An 18,643-nucleotide genomic window follows, 5' to 3' on the forward strand; every position below is an offset into this window, starting at 1 on the left:
GCCTGGGCATGCTCCTGATGAGGTGGCGGATGGTCTCCTGAGGGATCTCCTCCCAGACCTGGACTAAAGCATCCGCCAACTCCTGGACAGTCTGTGGTGCAACATGGTGTTGGTGGATGGAGCGAGACATGATGTCCCAGATGTGCTCAATTGGATTCAGGTCTGGGGAACGGGCGGGCCAGTCCATAGCATCAATGCCTTCCTCTTGCAGGAACTGCTGACACACTCCAGCCACATGAGGTCTAGCATTGTCTCGCATTAGGAGGAATCCAGGGCCAACCGCACCAGCATATGGTCTCACAAGGGGTCTGAGGATCTCATCTCGGTACCTAATTGCAGTCAGGCTACCTCTGGCGAGCACATGGAGGGCTGTGCGGCCCCCCAAAGAAATGCCACCCCACACCATGACTGACCCACCGCCAAACCGGTCATGCTGGAGGATGTTGCAGGCAGCAGAACGTTCTCCGCGGCGTCTCCAGATTCTGTCACGTCTGTCATGTGCTCTGTGTGAACCTGCTTTCATCTGTGAAGAGCACAGGGCGCCAGTGGCGAATTTGCCAATCTTGGTGTTCTCTGGCAAATGCCAAACGTCCTGCACGGCGTTGGGCTGTAAGCACAACCCCCACCTGTGGACGTCGGGCCCTCATACCACCCTCATGGAGTCTGTTTCTGACCGTTTGAGCAGACACATGCACATTTGTGGCCTGCTGGAGGTCATTTTGCAGGGCTCTGGCAGTGCTCCTCCTGCTCCTCCTTGCACAAAGGCGGAGGTAGCGGTCCTGCTGCTGGGTTGTTGCCCTCCTACGGCCTCCTCCACGTCTCCTGATGTACTGGCCTGTCTCCTGGTAACGCCTCCATGCTCTGGACACTACGCTGACAGACACAGCAAACCTTCTTGCCACAGCTCGCATTGATGTGCCATCCTGGATGAGCTGCACTACCTGAGCCACTTGTGTGGGTTGTAGACTCCGTCTCATGCTACCACCAGAGTGAAAGCACCGCCAGCATTCAAAAGTGACCAAAACATCAGCCAGGAAGCATAGGAACTGAGAAGTGGTCTGTGGTTCCCACCTGCAGAACCACTCCTTTATTGGGGGTGTCTTGCTTATTGCCTATAATTTCCACCTGTTGTCTATTCCATTTGCACAACAGCATTTGAAATGTATTGTCAATCAGTGTTGCTTCCTAAGTGGACAGTTTGATTTCACAGAAGTGTCATTGACTTGGAGTTACATTGTGTTGTTTAAGTGTTCCCTTTATTTTTTTGAGCAGTGTATTAAAAAGTCATTGGTGATTTTTTTCTACAGTGTTGCATGATGGGAATCTAGTGGTTCACTGATATAATCTAGTAAACAAAATAAACTACTTTTTCACCACTCTGTCTGCAAGTGCATTCCTAAACGGCATTTAACGCCGGTCGAAGTGGCGTGATATTAGCAGAACACAAAGTAGTTACCGTCAGCCGAAAATGTTGGCACTGGAAAGACTTGCCCTCCACCGATGTGTATAACTCATACTTACCTGGCAAGGGAGATACCGTGATCAAGAAGGCGGTTCACCCAGGGCGAGGCTCAGCCATTGCACTCCGGCTGTGCTGACCCCTGCGAATTTCCCAAATGTGGAAATCTAGATTGCATAATTTATGGTAGTGGGGGACTGCGTTCGCGCTCTCCCCTGATGTCTTGTTTAATGATACAACTGTGGCTTGCCGACAGGTGTGAGGATGATGTGTGAAGATCTTTGAAATCAATTGTCAAAGAGACTTTATGTTACGCTTAATCAAAAGGTGCAAACATCTGTTTGTAGCGAAACATGGTTGGCATTTTGTGGAAACATCATGTTGCGAAATGCAGCATGGTATTTATGACACGCTGGTACTTCAATCAAGACATGGTTGGGAAGCCGCTCTGGACCCCTACCCGTCATGATGTGTCATACGCGCCCCATGCGCTAACAATATGAAATTGTCCTTACATGCGCTCCTCCTTAGCACAGAGCAATGTAATAGGTTTTCTACATTCAGAACTTTCGTGTATTGATTCTGGCTAGTAGGATAGCTGCATGGGAAAGTGTTGCTAATGATGTATTTGTCCGAATTCATTGGATTTGTCCGTTTTTTTCCCCACAAGGCTGTGTGGAAAATATGCCCTTGCTTTGAAATGTTAGCAAGGTTAGTTTGATTTTGTGCTAAAAAGTGATGGCTACAGTATATGTAATTACTTGCAGTTTTTGAGTGAGCCAAAGTTCAAGCTGCTTATCTAATTGGTGAAAACGCAATGTCTGTTTATCACACTCACTTTGACTTCATATGCTGTACCATGAGTTAGTCTAACGGCTTACGGCCATACCAGCCTGAATACGCCCGATCTCGTCTGATCTCGGAAGCTAAGCAGGGTCGGGCCTGGTTAGTACTTGGATGGGAGACCGCCTGGGAATACCAGGTGCTGTAAGCTTTTTCTCCACTAGGGTGTGCTCTTGCGTCATTTCATCAGCAACACTGCCTTGTAGTGACCTTTTGATGCTGAATTGACTACATTTCTTTCTTTTTACATTTTAGTCATTTTTAGCAGACGCTCTTATCCATACATTTCATACATTTCCCCCCCCCCCCGTACTAAATGCAGCTTCTGTGGGTTAGCCTCCCCTGCCCTTTTAATACGATCAAAGTTCTTTGTGTTGTCAGGGAGCAACTGCCTTTATTTATAAGACAAATAAGAATATTGTTACTGAATGCAGCTTGTGTGTGCTTTGTGCTCCCTCGCCCTGTTCAAATGATCAAAGGAAATAATGCTGCTGAGTGGAACTGGACCGGTGTCTGATGGCCCTGTGCTTTCCATGGTGGAATTAGAACCGTTTTTTTAACGGAGTAAATCAAAAGCACAAAAGAATGTGAGATGTTATTGATAATAAATCAATTGGTTTCATGCATTTGTCTCTCTCCCTGTGTGTGTGTGTGTGTGTGTGTGTGTGTGTGTTTTGTGTGTGTGTGTGTGGGTGTGTGTGTGTCTGAACGTGATTGTATTTCGTCATATCGCATACATTTCTGATATCAGACAGGTTAAGATATACTGCTCAAAAAAATAAAGGGAACACTTAAACAACACATCCTAGATCTGAATGAAAGAAATAATCTTATTAAATACTTTTTTCTTCACATAGTTGAATGTGCTGACAACAAAATCACACAAAAATAATCAATGGAAATCTAATTTATCAACCCATGGAGGTCTGGATTTGGAGTCACACTCAAAATTAAAGTGGAAAACCACACTACAGGCTGATCCAACTTTGATGAAATGTCCTTAAAACAAGTCAAAATGAGGCTCAGTAGTGTGTGTGGCCTCCACGTGCCTGTATGACCTCCCTACAACGCCTGGGCATGCTCCTGATGAGGTGGCGGATGGTCTCCTGAGGGATCTCCTCCCAGACCTGGACTAAAGCATCCGCCAACTCCTGGACAGTCTGTGGTGCAACATGGTGTTGGTGGATGGAGCGAGACATGATGTCCCAGATGTGCTCAATTGGATTCAGGTCTGGGGAACGGGCGGGCCAGTCCATAGCATCAATGCCTTCCTCTTGCAGGAACTGCTGACACACTCCAGCCACATGAGGTCTAGCATTGTCTCGCATTAGGAGGAATCCAGGGCCAACCGCACCAGCATATGGTCTCACAAGGGGTCTGAGGATCTCATCTCGGTACCTAATTGCAGTCAGGCTACCTCTGGCGAGCACATGGAGGGCTGTGCGGCCCCCCAAAGAAATGCCACCCCACACCATGACTGACCCACCGCCAAACCGGTCATGCTGGAGGATGTTGCAGGCAGCAGAACGTTCTCCGCGGCGTCTCCAGATTCTGTCATGTCTGTCATGTGCTCTGTGTGAACCTGCTTTCATCTGTGAAGAGCACAGGGCGCCAGTGGCGAATTTGCCAATCTTGGTGTTCTCTGGCAAATGCCAAACGTCCTGCACGGCGTTGGGCTGTAAGCACAACCCCCACCTGTGGACGTCGGGCCCTCATACCACCCTCATGGAGTCTGTTTCTGACCGTTTGAGCAGACACATGCACATTTGTGGCCTGCTGGAGGTCATTTTGCAGGGCTCTGGCAGTGCTCCGCCTGCTCCTCCTTGCACAAAGGCGGAGGTAGCGGTCCTGCTGCTGGGTTGTTGCCCTCCTACGGCCTCCTCCACGTCTCCTGATGTACTGGCCTGTCTCCTGGTAACGCCTCCATGCTCTGGACACTACGCTGACAGACACAGCAAACCTTCTTGCCACAGCTCGCATTGATGTGCCATCCTGGATGAGCTGCACTACCTGAGCCACTTGTGTGGGTTGTAGACTCCGTCTCATGCTACCACCAGAGTGAAAGCACCGCCAGCATTCAAAAGTGACCAAAACATCAGCCAGGAAGCATAGGAACTGAGAAGTGGTCTGTGGTTCCCACCTGCAGAACCACTCCTTTATTGGGGGTGTCTTGCTTATTGCCTATAATTTCCACCTGTTGTCTATTCCATTTGCACAACAGCATTTGAAATGTATTGTCAATCAGTGTTGCTTCCTAAGTGGACAGTTTGATTTCACAGAAGTGTCATTGACTTGGAGTTACATTGTGTTGTTTAAGTGTTCCCTTTATTTTTTTGAGCAGTGTATTAAAAAGTCATTGGTGATTTTTTTCTACAGTGTTGCATGATGGGAATCTAGTGGTTCACTGATATAATCTAGTAAACAAAATAAACTACTTTTTCACCACTCTGTCTGCAAGTGCATTCCTAAACGGCATTTAACGCCGGTCGAAGTGGCGTGATATTAGCAGAACACAAAGTAGTTACCGTCAGCCGAAAATGTTGGCACTGGAAAGACTTGCCCTCCACCGATGTGTATAACTCATACTTACCTGGCAAGGGAGATACCGTGATCAAGAAGGCGGTTCACCCAGGGCGAGGCTCAGCCATTGCGCTCCGGCTGTGCTGACCCCTGCGAATTTCCCAAATGTGGAAATCTCGATTGCATAATTTATGGTAGTGGGGGACTGCGTTCGCGCTCTCCCCTGATGTCTTGTTTAATGATACAACTGTGGCTTGCCGACAGGTGTGAGGATGATGTGTGAAGATCTTTGAAATCAATTGTCAAAGAGACTTTATGTTACGCTTAATCAAAAGGTGCAAACATCTGTTTGTAGCGAAACATGGTTGGCATTTTGTGGAAACATCATGTTGCGAAATGCAGCATGGTATTTATGACACGCTGGTACTTCAATCAAGACATGGTTGGGAAGCCGCTCTGGACCCCTACCCGTCATGATGTGTCATACGCGCCCCATGCGCTAACAATATGAAATTGTCCTTACATGCGCTCCTCCTTAGCACAGAGCAATGTAATAGGTTTTCTACATTCAGAACTTTCGTGTATTGATTCTGGCTAGTAGGATAGCTGCATGGGAAAGTGTTGCTAATGATGTATTTGTCCGAATTCATTGGATTTGTCCGTTTTTTTCCCCACAAGGCTGTGTGGAAAATATGCCCTTGCTTTGAAATGTTAGCAAGGTTAGTTTGATTTTGTGCTAAAAAGTGATGGCTACAGTATATGTAATTACTTGCAGTTTTTGAGTGAGCCAAAGTTCAAGCTGCTTATCTAATTGGTGAAAACGCAATGTCTGTTTATCACACTCACTTTGACTTCATATGCTGTACCATGAGTTAGTCTAACGGCTTACGGCCATACCAGCCTGAATACGCCCGATCTCGTCTGATCTCGGAAGCTAAGCAGGGTCGGGCCTGGTTAGTACTTGGATGGGAGACCGCCTGGGAATACCAGGTGCTGTAAGCTTTTTCTCCACTAGGGTGTGCTCTTGCGTCATTTCATCAGCAACACTGCCTTGTAGTGACCTTTTGATGCTGAATTGACTACATTTCTTTCTTTTTACATTTTAGTCATTTTTAGCAGACGCTCTTATCCATACATTTCATACATTCCCCCCCCCCCCCCCCCCCCCCCCGTACTAAATGCAGCTTCTGTGGGTTAGCCTCCCCTGCCCTTTTAATACGATCAAAGTTCTTTGTGTTGTCAGGGAGCAACTGCCTTTATTTATAAGACAAATAAGAATATTGTTACTGAATGCAGCTTGTGTGTGCTTTGTGCTCCCTCGCCCTGTTCAAATGATCAAAGGAAATAATGCTGCTGAGTGGAACTGGACCGGTGTCTGATGGCCCTGTGCTTTCCATGGTGGAATTAGAACCGTTTTTTTAACGGAGTAAATCAAAAGCACAAAAGAATGTGAGATGTTATTGATAATAAATCAATTGGTTTCATGCATTTGTCTCTCTCCCTGTGTGTGTGTGTGTGTGTGTGTGTGTGTGTTTGTGTGTGTGTGTCTGAACGTGATTGTATTTCGTCATATCGCATACATTTCTGATATCAGACAGGTTAAGATATACTGCTCAAAAAAATAAAGGGAACACTTAAACAACACATCCTAGATCTGAATGAAAGAAATAATCTTATTAAATACTTTTTTCTTTACATAGTTGAATGTGCTGACAACAAAATCACACAAAAATAATCAATGGAAATCTAATTTATCAACCCATGGAGGTCTGGATTTGGAGTCACACTCAAAATTAAAGTGGAAAACCACACTACAGGCTGATCCAACTTTGATGAAATGTCCTTAAAACAAGTCAAAATGAGGCTCAGTAGTGTGTGTGGCCTCCACGTGCCTGTATGACCTCCCTACAACGCCTGGGCATGCTCCTGATGAGGTGGCGGATGGTCTCCTGAGGGATCTCCTCCCAGACCTGGACTAAAGCATCCGCCAACTCCTGGACAGTCTGTGGTGCAACATGGTGTTGGTGGATGGAGCGAGACATGATGTCCCAGATGTGCTCAATTGGATTCAGGTCTGGGGAACGGGCGGGCCAGTCCATAGCATCAATGCCTTCCTCTTGCAGGAACTGCTGACACACTCCAGCCACATGAGGTCTAGCATTGTCTCGCATTAGGAGGAATCCAGGGCCAACCGCACCAGCATATGGTCTAACAAGGGGTCTGAGGATCTCATCTCGGTACCTAATGGCAGTCAGGCTACCTCTGGCGAGCACATGGAGGGCTGTGCGGCCCCCCAAAGAAATGCCACCCCACACCATGACTGACCCACCGCCAAACCGGTCATGCTGGAGGATGTTGCAGGCAGCATAACGTTCTCCGCGGCGTCTCCAGATTCTGTCACGTCTGTCATGTGCTCTGTGTGAACCTGCTTTCATCTGTGAAGAGCACAGGGCGCCAGTGGCGAATTTGCCAATCTTGGTGTTCTCTGGCAAATGCCAAACGTCCTGCACGGCGTTGGGCTGTAAGCACAACCCCCACCTGTGGACGTCGGGCCCTCATACCACCCTCATGGAGTCTGTTTCTGACCGTTTGAGCAGACACATGCACATTTGTGGCCTGCTGGAGGTCATTTTGCAGGGCTCTGGCAGTGCTCCTCCTGCTCCTCCTTGCACAAAGGCGGAGGTAGCGGTCCTGCTGCTGGGTTGTTGCCCTCCTACGGCCTCCTCCACGTCTCCTGATGTACTGGCCTGTCTCCTGGTAACGCCTCCATGCTCTGGACACTACGCTGACAGACACAGCAAACCTTCTTGCCACAGCTCGCATTGATGTGCCATCCTGGATGAGCTGCACTACCTGAGCCACTTGTGTGGGTTGTAGACTCCGTCTCATGCTACCACCAGAGTGAAAGCACCGCCAGCATTCAAAAGTGACCAAAACATCAGCCAGGAAGCATAGGAACTGAGAAGTGGTCTGTGGTTCCCACCTGCAGAACCACTCCTTTATTGGGGGTGTCTTGCTTATTGCCTATAATTTCCACCTGTTGTCTATTCCATTTGCACAACAGCATTTGAAATGTATTGTCAATCAGTGTTGCTTCCTAAGTGGACAGTTTGATTTCACAGAAGTGTCATTGACTTGGAGTTACATTGTGTTGTTTAAGTGTTCCCTTTATTTTTTTGAGCAGTGTATTAAAAAGTCATTGGTGATTTTTTTCTACAGTGTTGCATGATGGGAATCTAGTGGTTCACTGATATAATCTAGTAAACAAAATAAACTACTTTTTCACCACTCTGTCTGCAAGTGCATTCCTAAACGGCATTTAACGCCGGTCGAAGTGGCGTGATATTAGCAGAACACAAAGTAGTTACCGTCAGCCGAAAATGTTGGCACTGGAAAGACTTGCCCTCCACCGATGTGTATAACTCATACTTACCTGGCAAGGGAGATACCGTGATCAAGAAGGCGGTTCACCCAGGGCGAGGCTCAGCCATTGCACTCCGGCTGTGCTGACCCCTGCGAATTTCCCAAATGTGGAAATCTCGATTGCATAATTTATGGTAGTGGGGGACTGCGTTCGCGCTCGCCCCTGATGTCTTGTTTAATGATACAACTGTGGCTTGCCGACAGGTGTGAAGATCTTTGAAATCAATTGTCAAAGAGACTTTATGTTACGCTTAATCAAAAGGTGCAAACATCTGTTTGTAGCGAAACATGCTTGGCATTTTGTGGAAACATCATGTTGCGAAATGCAGCATGGTATTTATGACACGCTGGTACTTCAATCAAGACATGGTTGGGAAGCCGCTCTGGACCCCTACCCGTCATCATGTGTCATACGCGCCCCATGCGCTAACAATATGAAATTGTCCTTACATGCGCTCCTCCTTAGCACAGAGCAATGTAATAGGTTTTCTACATTCAGAACTTTCGTGTATTGATTCTGGCTAGTAGGATAGCTGCATGGGAAAGTGTTGCTAATGATGTATTTGTCCGAATTCATTGGATTTGTCCGTTTTTTTCCCCACAAGGCTGTGTGGAAAATATGCCCTTGCTTTGAAATGTTAGCAAGGTTAGTTTGATTTTGTGCTAAAAAGTGATGGCTACAGTATATGTAATTACTTGCAGTTTTTGAGTGAGCCAAAGTTCAAGCTGCTTATCTAATTGGTGAAAACGCAATGTCTGTTTATCACACTCACTTTGACTTCATATGCTGTACCATGAGTTAGTCTAACGGCTTACGGCCATACCAGCCTGAATACGCCCGATCTCGTCTGATCTCGGAAGCTAAGCAGGGTCGGGCCTGGTTAGTACTTGGATGGGAGACCGCCTGGGAATACCAGGTGCTGTAAGCTTTTTCTCCACTAGGGTGTGCTCTTGCGTCATTTCATCAGCAACACTGCCTTGTAGTGACCTTTTGATGCTGAATTGACTACATTTCTTTCTTTTTACATTTTAGTCATTTTTAGCAGACGCTCTTATCCATACATTTCATACATTCCCCCCCCCCCCCCCCCCCCCGTACTAAATGCAGCTTCTGTGGGTTAGCCTCCCCTGCCCTTTTAATACGATCAAAGTTCTTTGTGTTGTCAGGGAGCAACTGCCTTTATTTATAAGACAAATAAGAATATTGTTACTGAATGCAGCTTGTGTGTGCTTTGTGCTCCCTCGCCCTGTTCAAATGATCAAAGGAAATAATGCTGCTGAGTGGAACTGGACCGGTGTCTGATGGCCCTGTGCTTTCCATGGTGGAATTAGAACCGTTTTTTTAACGGAGTAAATCAAAAGCACAAAAGAATGTGAGATGTTATTGATAATAAATCAATTGGTTTCATGCATTTGTCTCTCTCCCTGTGTGTGTGTGTGTGTGTGTGTGTGTGTGTTTGTGTGTGTGTGTGTGTGGGTGTGTGTGTGTCTGAACGTGATTGTATTTCGTCATATCGCATACATTTCTGATATCAGACAGGTTAAGATATACTGCTCAAAAAAATAAAGGGAACACTTAAACAACACATCCTAGATCTGAATGAAAGAAATAATCTTATTAAATACTTTTTTCTTTACATAGTTGAATGTGCTGACAACAAAATCACACAAAAATAATCAATGGAAATCTAATTTATCAACCCATGGAGGTCTGGATTTGGAGTCACACTCAAAATTAAAGTGGAAAACCACACTACAGGCTGATCCAACTTTGATGAAATGTCCTTAAAACAAGTCAAAATGAGGCTCAGTAGTGTGTGTGGCCTCCACGTGCCTGTATGACCTCCCTACAACGCCTGGGCATGCTCCTGATGAGGTGGCGGATGGTCTCCTGAGGGATCTCCTCCCAGACCTGGACTAAAGCATCCGCCAACTCCTGGACAGTCTGTGGTGCAACATGGTGTTGGTGGATGGAGCGAGACATGATGTCCCAGATGTGCTCAATTGGATTCAGGTCTGGGGAACGGGCGGGCCAGTCCATAGCATCAATGCCTTCCTCTTGCAGGAACTGCTGACACACTCCAGCCACATGAGGTCTAGCATTGTCTCGCATTAGGAGGAATCCAGGGCCAACCGCACCAGCATATGGTCTAACAAGGGGTCTGAGGATCTCATCTCGGTACCTAATGGCAGTCAGGCTACCTCTGGCGAGCACATGGAGGGCTGTGCGGCCCCCCAAAGAAATGCCACCCCACACCATGACTGACCCACCGCCAAACCGGTCATGCTGGAGGATGTTGCAGGCAGCATAACGTTCTCCGCGGCGTCTCCAGATTCTGTCACGTCTGTCATGTGCTCTGTGTGAACCTGCTTTCATCTGTGAAGAGCACAGGGCGCCAGTGGCGAATTTGCCAATCTTGGTGTTCTCTGGCAAATGCCAAACGTCCTGCACGGCGTTGGGCTGTAAGCACAACCCCCACCTGTGGACGTCGGGCCCTCATACCACCCTCATGGAGTCTGTTTCTGACCGTTTGAGCAGACACATGCACATTTGTGGCCTGCTGGAGGTCATTTTGCAGGGCTCTGGCAGTGCTCCTCCTGCTCCTCCTTGCACAAAGGCGGAGGTAGCGGTCCTGCTGCTGGGTTGTTGCCCTCCTACGGCCTCCTCCACGTCTCCTGATGTACTGGCCTGTCTCCTGGTAACGCCTCCATGCTCTGGACACTACGCTGACAGACACAGCAAACCTTCTTGCCACAGCTCGCATTGATGTGCCATCCTGGATGAGCTGCACTACCTGAGCCACTTGTGTGGGTTGTAGACTCCGTCTCATGCTACCACCAGAGTGAAAGCACCGCCAGCATTCAAAAGTGACCAAAACATCAGCCAGGAAGCATAGGAACTGAGAAGTGGTCTGTGGTTCCCACCTGCAGAACCACTCCTTTATTGGGGGTGTCTTGCTTATTGCCTATAATTTCCACCTGTTGTCTATTCCATTTGCACAACAGCATTTGAAATGTATTGTCAATCAGTGTTGCTTCCTAAGTGGACAGTTTGATTTCACAGAAGTGTCATTGACTTGGAGTTACATTGTGTTGTTTAAGTGTTCCCTTTATTTTTTTGAGCAGTGTATTAAAAAGTCATTGGTGATTTTTTTCTACAGTGTTGCATGATGGGAATCTAGTGGTTCACTGATATAATCTAGTAAACAAAATAAACTACTTTTTCACCACTCTGTCTGCAAGTGCATTCCTAAACGGCATTTAACGCCGGTCGAAGTGGCGTGATATTAGCAGAACACAAAGTAGTTACCGTCAGCCGAAAATGTTGGCACTGGAAAGACTTGCCCTCCACCGATGTGTATAACTCATACTTACCTGGCAAGGGAGATACCGTGATCAAGAAGGCGGTTCACCCAGGGCGAGGCTCAGCCATTGCACTCCGGCTGTGCTGACCCCTGCGAATTTCCCAAATGTGGAAATCTCGATTGCATAATTTATGGTAGTGGGGGACTGCGTTCGCGCTCGCCCCTGATGTCTTGTTTAATGATACAACTGTGGCTTGCCGACAGGTGTGAAGATCTTTGAAATCAATTGTCAAAGAGACTTTATGTTACGCTTAATCAAAAGGTGCAAACATCTGTTTGTAGCGAAACATGCTTGGCATTTTGTGGAAACATCATGTTGCGAAATGCAGCATGGTATTTATGACACGCTGGTACTTCAATCAAGACATGGTTGGGAAGCCGCTCTGGACCCCTACCCGTCATCATGTGTCATACGCGCCCCATGCGCTAACAATATGAAATTGTCCTTACATGCGCTCCTCCTTAGCACAGAGCAATGTAATAGGTTTTCTACATTCAGAACTTTCGTGTATTGATTCTGGCTAGTAGGATAGCTGCATGGGAAAGTGTTGCTAATGATGTATTTGTCCGAATTCATTGGATTTGTCCGTTTTTTTCCCCACAAGGCTGTGTGGAAAATATGCCCTTGCTTTGAAATGTTAGCAAGGTTAGTTTGATTTTGTGCTAAAAAGTGATGGCTACAGTATATGTAATTACTTGCAGTTTTTGAGTGAGCCAAAGTTCAAGCTGCTTATCTAATTGGTGAAAACGCAATGTCTGTTTATCACACTCACTTTGACTTCATATGCTGTACCATGAGTTAGTCTAACGGCTTACGGCCATACCAGCCTGAATACGCCCGATCTCGTCTGATCTCGGAAGCTAAGCAGGGTCGGGCCTGGTTAGTACTTGGATGGGAGACCGCCTGGGAATACCAGGTGCTGTAAGCTTTTTCTCCACTAGGGTGTGCTCTTGCGTCATTTCATCAGCAACACTGCCTTGTAGTGACCTTTTGATGCTGAATTGACTACATTTCTTTCTTTTTACATTTTAGTCATTTTTAGCAGACGCTCTTATCCATACATTTCATACATTCCCCCCCCCCCCCCCCCCGTACTAAATGCAGCTTCTGTGGGTTAGCCTCCCCTGCCCTTTTAATACGATCAAAGTTCTTTGTGTTGTCAGGGAGCAACTGCCTTTATTTATAAGACAAATAAGAATATTGTTACTGAATGCAGCTTGTGTGTGCTTTGTGCTCCCTCGCCCTGTTCAAATGATCAAAGGAAATAATGCTGCTGAGTGGAACTGGACCGGTGTCTGATGGCCCTGTGCTTTCCATGGTGGAATTAGAACCGTTTTTTTAACGGAGTAAATCAAAAGCACAAAAGAATGTGAGATGTTATTGATAATAAATCAATTGGTTTCATGCATTTGTCTCTCTCCCTGTGTGTGTGTGTGTGTGTGTGTGTGTGTGTTTGTGTGTGTGTGTGTGTGGGTGTGTGTGTGTCTGAACGTGATTGTATTTCGTCATATCGCATACATTTCTGATATCAGACAGGTTAAGATATACTGCTCAAAAAAATAAAGGGAACACTTAAACAACACATCCTAGATCTGAATGAAAGAAATAATCTTATTAAATACTTTTTTCTTTACATAGTTGAATGTGCTGACAACAAAATCACACAAAAATAATCAATGGAAATCTAATTTATCAACCCATGGAGGTCTGGATTTGGAGTCACACTCAAAATTAAAGTGGAAAACCACACTACAGGCTGATCCAACTTTGATGAAATGTCCTTAAAACAAGTCAAAATGAGGCTCAGTAGTGTGTGTGGCCTCCACGTGCCTGTATGACCTCCCTACAACGCCTGGGCATGCTCCTGATGAGGTGGCGGATGGTCTCCTGAGGGATCTCCTCCCAGACCTGGACTAAAGCATCCGCCAACTCCTGGACAGTCTGTGGTGCAACATGGTGTTGGTGGATGGAGCGAGACATGATGTCCCAGATGTGCTCAATTGGATTCAGGTCTGGGGAACGGGCGGGCCAGTCCATAGCATCAATGCCTTCCTCTTGCAGGAACTGCTGACACACTCCAGCCACATGAGGTCTAGCATTGTCTCGCATTAGGAGGAATCCAGGGCCAACCGCACCAGCATATGGTCTAACAAGGGGTCTGAGGATCTCATCTCGGTACCTAATGGCAGTCAGGCTACCTCTGGCGAGCACATGGAGGGCTGTGCGGCCCCCCAAAGAAATGCCACCCCACACCATGACTGACCCACCGCCAAACCGGTCATGCTGGAGGATGTTGCAGGCAGCATAACGTTCTCCGCGGCGTCTCCAGATTCTGTCACGTCTGTCATGTGCTCTGTGTGAACCTGCTTTCATCTGTGAAGAGCACAGGGCGCCAGTGGCGAATTTGCCAATCTTGGTGTTCTCTGGCAAATGCCAAACGTCCTGCACGGCGTTGGGCTGTAAGCACAACCCCCACCTGTGGACGTCGGGCCCTCATACCACCCTCATGGAGTCTGTTTCTGACCGTTTGAGCAGACACATGCACATTTGTGGCCTGCTGGAGGTCATTTTGCAGGGCTCTGGCAGTGCTCCTCCTGCTCCTCCTTGCACAAAGGCGGAGGTAGCGGTCCTGCTGCTGGGTTGTTGCCCTCCTACGGCCTCCTCCACGTCTCCTGATGTACTGGCCTGTCTCCTGGTAACGCCTCCATGCTCTGGACACTACGCTGACAGACACAGCAAACCTTCTTGCCACAGCTCGCATTGATGTGCCATCCTGGATGAGCTGCACTACCTGAGCCACTTGTGTGGGTTGTAGACTCCGTCTCATGCTACCACCAGAGTGAAAGCACCGCCAGCATTCAAAAGTGACCAAAACATCAGCCAGGAAGCATAGGAACTGAGAAGTGGTCTGTGGTTCCCACCTGCAGAACCACTCCTTTATTGGGGGTGTCTTGCTTATTGCCTATAATTTCCACCTGTTGTCTATTCCATTTGCACAACAGCATTTGAAATGTATTGTCAATCAGTGTTGCTTCCTAAGTGGACAGTTTGATTTCACAGAAGTGTCATTGACTTGGAGTTACATTGTGTTGTTTAAGTGTTCCCTTTATTTTTTTGAGCAGTGTATTAAAAAGTCATTGGTGATTTTTTTCTACAGTGTTGCATGATGGGAATCTAGTGGTTCACTGATATAATCTAGTAAACAAAATAAACTACTTTTTCACCACTCTGTCTGCAAGTGCATTCCTAAACGGCATTTAACGCCGGTCGAAGTGGCGTGATATTAGCAGAACACAAAGTAGTTACCGTCAGCCGAAAATGTTGGCACTGGAAAGACTTGCCCTCCACCGATGTGTATAACTCATACTTACCTGGCAAGGGAGATACCGTGATCAAGAAGGCGGTTCACCCAGGGCGAGGCTCAGCCATTGCACTCCGGCTGTGCTGACCCCTGCGAATTTCCCAAATGTGGAAATCTCGATTGCATAATTTATGGTAGTGGGGGACTGCGTTCGCGCTCGCCCCTGATGTCTTGTTTAATGATACAACTGTGGCTTGCCGACAGGTGTGAAGATCTTTGAAATCAATTGTCAAAGAGACTTTATGTTACGCTTAATCAAAAGGTGCAAACATCTGTTTGTAGCGAAACATGCTTGGCATTTTGTGGAAACATCATGTTGCGAAATGCAGCATGGTATTTATGACACGCTGGTACTTCAATCAAGACATGGTTGGGAAGCCGCTCTGGACCCCTACCCGTCATCATGTGTCATACGCGCCCCATGCGCTAACAATATGAAATTGTCCTTACATGCGCTCCTCCTTAGCACAGAGCAATGTAATAGGTTTTCTACATTCAGAACTTTCGTGTATTGATTCTGGCTAGTAGGATAGCTGCATGGGAAAGTGTTGCTAATGATGTATTTGTCCGAATTCATTGGATTTGTCCGTTTTTTTCCCCACAAGGCTGTGTGGAAAATATGCCCTTGCTTTGAAATGTTAGCAAGGTTAGTTTGATTTTGTGCTAAAAAGTGATGGCTACAGTATATGTAATTACTTGCAGTTTTTGAGTGAGCCAAAGTTCAAGCTGCTTATCTAATTGGTGAAAACGCAATGTCTGTTTATCACACTCACTTTGACTTCATATGCTGTACCATGAGTTAGTCTAACGGCTTACGGCCATACCAGCCTGAATACGCCCGATCTCGTCTGATCTCGGAAGCTAAGCAGGGTCGGGCCTGGTTAGTACTTGGATGGGAGACCGCCTGGGAATACCAGGTGCTGTAAGCTTTTTCTCCACTAGGGTGTGCTCTTGCGTCATTTCATCAGCAACACTGCCTTGTAGTGACCTTTTGATGCTGAATTGACTACATTTCTTTCTTTTTACATTTTAGTCATTTTTAGCAGACGCTCTTATCCATACATTTCATACATTCCCCCCCCCCCCCCCCCCCGTACTAAATGCAGCTTCTGTGGGTTAGCCTCCCCTGCCCTTTTAATACGATCAAAGTTCTTTGTGTTGTCAGGGAGCAACTGCCTTTATTTATAAGACAAATAAGAATATTGTTACTGAATGCAGCTTGTGTGTGCTTTGTGCTCCCTCGCCCTGTTCAAATGATCAAAGGAAATAATGCTGCTGAGTGGAACTGGACCGGTGTCTGATGGCCCTGTGCTTTCCATGGTGGAATTAGAACCGTTTTTTTAACGGAGTAAATCAAAAGCACAAAAGAATGTGAGATGTTATTGATAATAAATCAATTGGTTTCATGCATTTGTCTCTCTCCCTGTGTGTGTGTGTGTGTGTGTGTGTGTGTGTGTTTGTGTGTGTGTGTGTGTGGGTGTGTGTGTGTCTGAACGTGATTGTATTTCGTCATATCGCATACATTTCTGATATCAGACAGGTTAAGATATACTGCTCAAAAAAATAAAGGGAACACTTAAACAACACATCCTAGATCTGAATGAAAGAAATAATCTTATTAAATACTTTTTTCTTTACATAGTTGAATGTGCTGACAACAAAATCACACAAAAATAATCAATGGAAATCTAATTTATCAACCCATGGAGGTCTGGATTTGGAGTCACACTCAAAATTAAAGTGGAAAACCACACTACAGGCTGATCCAACTTTGATGAAATGTCCTTAAAACAAGTCAAAATGAGGCTCAGTAGTGTGTGTGGCCTCCACGTGCCTGTATGACCTCCCTACAACGCCTGGGCATGCTCCTGATGAGGTGGCGGATGGTCTCCTGAGGGATCTCCTCCCAGACCTGGACTAAAGCATCCGCCAACTCCTGGACAGTCTGTGGTGCAACATGGTGTTGGTGGATGGAGCGAGACATGATGTCCCAGATGTGCTCAATTGGATTCAGGTCTGGGGAACGGGCGGGCCAGTCCATAGCATCAATGCCTTCCTCTTGCAGGAACTGCTGACACACTCCAGCCACATGAGGTCTAGCATTGTCTCGCATTAGGAGGAATCCAGGGCCAACCGCACCAGCATATGGTCTAACAAGGGGTCTGAGGATCTCATCTCGGTACCTAATGGCAGTCAGGCTACCTCTGGCGAGCACATGGAGGGCTGTGCGGCCCCCCAAAGAAATGCCACCCCACACCATGACTGACCCACCGCCAAACCGGTCATGCTGGAGGATGTTGCAGGCAGCATAACGTTCTCCGCGGCGTCTCCAGATTCTGTCACGTCTGTCATGTGCTCTGTGTGAACCTGCTTTCATCTGTGAAGAGCACAGGGCGCCAGTGGCGAATTTGCCAATCTTGGTGTTCTCTGGCAAATGCCAAACGTCCTGCACGGCGTTGGGCTGTAAGCACAACCCCCACCTGTGGACGTCGGGCCCTCATACCACCCTCATGGAGTCTGTTTCTGACCGTTTGAGCAGACACATGCACATTTGTGGCCTGCTGGAGGTCATTTTGCAGGGCTCTGGCAGTGCTCCTCCTGCTCCTCCTTGCACAAAGGCGGAGGTAGCGGTCCTGCTGCTGGGTTGTTGCCCTCCTACGGCCTCCTCCACGTCTCCTGATGTACTGGCCTGTCTCCTGGTAACGCCTCCATGCTCTGGACACTACGCTGACAGACACAGCAAACCTTCTTGCCACAGCTCGCATTGATGTGCCATCCTGGATGAGCTGCACTACCTGAGCCACTTGTGTGGGTTGTAGACTCCGTCTCATGCTACCACCAGAGTGAAAGCACCGCCAGCATTCAAAAGTGACCAAAACATCAGCCAGGAAGCATAGGAACTGAGAAGTGGTCTGTGGTTCCCACCTGCAGAACCACTCCTTTATTGGGGGTGTCTTGCTTATTGCCTATAATTTCCACCTGTTGTCTATTCCATTTGCACAACAGCATTTGAAATGTATTGTCAATCAGTGTTGCTTCCTAAGTGGACAGTTTGATTTCACAGAAGTGTCATTGACTTGGAGTTACATTGTGTTGTTTAAGTGTTCCCTTTATTTTTTTGAGCAGTGTATTAAAAAGTCATTGGTGATTTTTTTCTACAGTGTTGCATGATGGGAATCTAGTGGTTCACTGATATAATCTAGTAAACAAAATAAACTACTTTTTCACCACTCTGTCTGCAAGTGCATTCCTAAACGGCATTTAACGCCGGTCGAAGTGGCGTGATATTAGCAGAACACAAAGTAGTTACCGTCAGCCGAAAATGTTGGCACTGGAAAGACTTGCCCTCCACCGATGTGTATAACTCATACTTACCTGGCAAGGGAGATACCGTGATCAAGAAGGCGGTTCACCCAGGGCGAGGCTCAGCCATTGCACTCCGGCTGTGCTGACCCCTGCGAATTTCCCAAATGTGGAAATCTCGATTGCATAATTTATGGTAGTGGGGGACTGCGTTCGCGCTCGCCCCTGATGTCTTGTTTAATGATACAACTGTGGCTTGCCGACAGGTGTGAAGATCTTTGAAATCAATTGTCAAAGAGACTTTATGTTACGCTTAATCAAAAGGTGCAAACATCTGTTTGTAGCGAAACATGCTTGGCATTTTGTGG

The 18,643-nt window shown here is 46.9% G+C and overlaps 11 non-coding genes across 11 annotated transcripts; all 11 read left to right on the top strand.

The window, feature by feature from the left end:
- The first annotated feature begins 1,513 nt into the window (after positions 1-1,513).
- Positions 1,514-1,677, top strand: LOC123730672 (U1 spliceosomal RNA). Its single transcript, XR_006762107.2, has one exon. It is a non-coding gene; the product is annotated as a U1 spliceosomal RNA (small nuclear RNA).
- Positions 1,678-2,334: 657 nt separating this feature from the next.
- On the top strand, positions 2,335-2,453 carry LOC123730668 (5S ribosomal RNA). Its single transcript, XR_006762103.1, has one exon. It is a non-coding gene; the product is annotated as a 5S ribosomal RNA (ribosomal RNA).
- A 2,431-nt stretch (positions 2,454-4,884) lies between these two features.
- On the top strand, positions 4,885-5,048 carry LOC145864139 (U1 spliceosomal RNA). The gene has a single exon (XR_014382718.1). It is a non-coding gene; the product is annotated as a U1 spliceosomal RNA (small nuclear RNA).
- Positions 5,049-5,705: 657 nt separating this feature from the next.
- LOC145864172 (5S ribosomal RNA) lies at positions 5,706-5,824 on the top strand. The gene has a single exon (XR_014382753.1). It is a non-coding gene; the product is annotated as a 5S ribosomal RNA (ribosomal RNA).
- Positions 5,825-8,247: 2,423 nt separating this feature from the next.
- Positions 8,248-8,411, top strand: LOC145864130 (U1 spliceosomal RNA). Its single transcript, XR_014382709.1, has one exon. It is a non-coding gene; the product is annotated as a U1 spliceosomal RNA (small nuclear RNA).
- Positions 8,412-9,055: 644 nt separating this feature from the next.
- On the top strand, positions 9,056-9,174 carry LOC145864173 (5S ribosomal RNA). Its single transcript, XR_014382755.1, has one exon. It is a non-coding gene; the product is annotated as a 5S ribosomal RNA (ribosomal RNA).
- A 2,438-nt stretch (positions 9,175-11,612) lies between these two features.
- LOC145864131 (U1 spliceosomal RNA) lies at positions 11,613-11,776 on the top strand. Its single transcript, XR_014382710.1, has one exon. It is a non-coding gene; the product is annotated as a U1 spliceosomal RNA (small nuclear RNA).
- A 644-nt stretch (positions 11,777-12,420) lies between these two features.
- On the top strand, positions 12,421-12,539 carry LOC145864174 (5S ribosomal RNA). Its single transcript, XR_014382756.1, has one exon. It is a non-coding gene; the product is annotated as a 5S ribosomal RNA (ribosomal RNA).
- A 2,435-nt stretch (positions 12,540-14,974) lies between these two features.
- Positions 14,975-15,138, top strand: LOC145864132 (U1 spliceosomal RNA). The gene has a single exon (XR_014382711.1). It is a non-coding gene; the product is annotated as a U1 spliceosomal RNA (small nuclear RNA).
- Positions 15,139-15,782: 644 nt separating this feature from the next.
- Positions 15,783-15,901, top strand: LOC145864176 (5S ribosomal RNA). Its single transcript, XR_014382758.1, has one exon. It is a non-coding gene; the product is annotated as a 5S ribosomal RNA (ribosomal RNA).
- A 2,438-nt stretch (positions 15,902-18,339) lies between these two features.
- LOC145864133 (U1 spliceosomal RNA) lies at positions 18,340-18,503 on the top strand. The gene has a single exon (XR_014382712.1). It is a non-coding gene; the product is annotated as a U1 spliceosomal RNA (small nuclear RNA).
- Positions 18,504-18,643: the final 140 nt, after the last annotated feature.

The sequence above is a fragment of the Salmo salar genome, chromosome 25 (assembly GCF_965601325.2).
Source record: "Salmo salar chromosome 25, fSalSal1, whole genome shotgun sequence".
Lineage (NCBI taxonomy): Eukaryota > Metazoa > Chordata > Actinopteri > Salmoniformes > Salmonidae > Salmo > Salmo salar.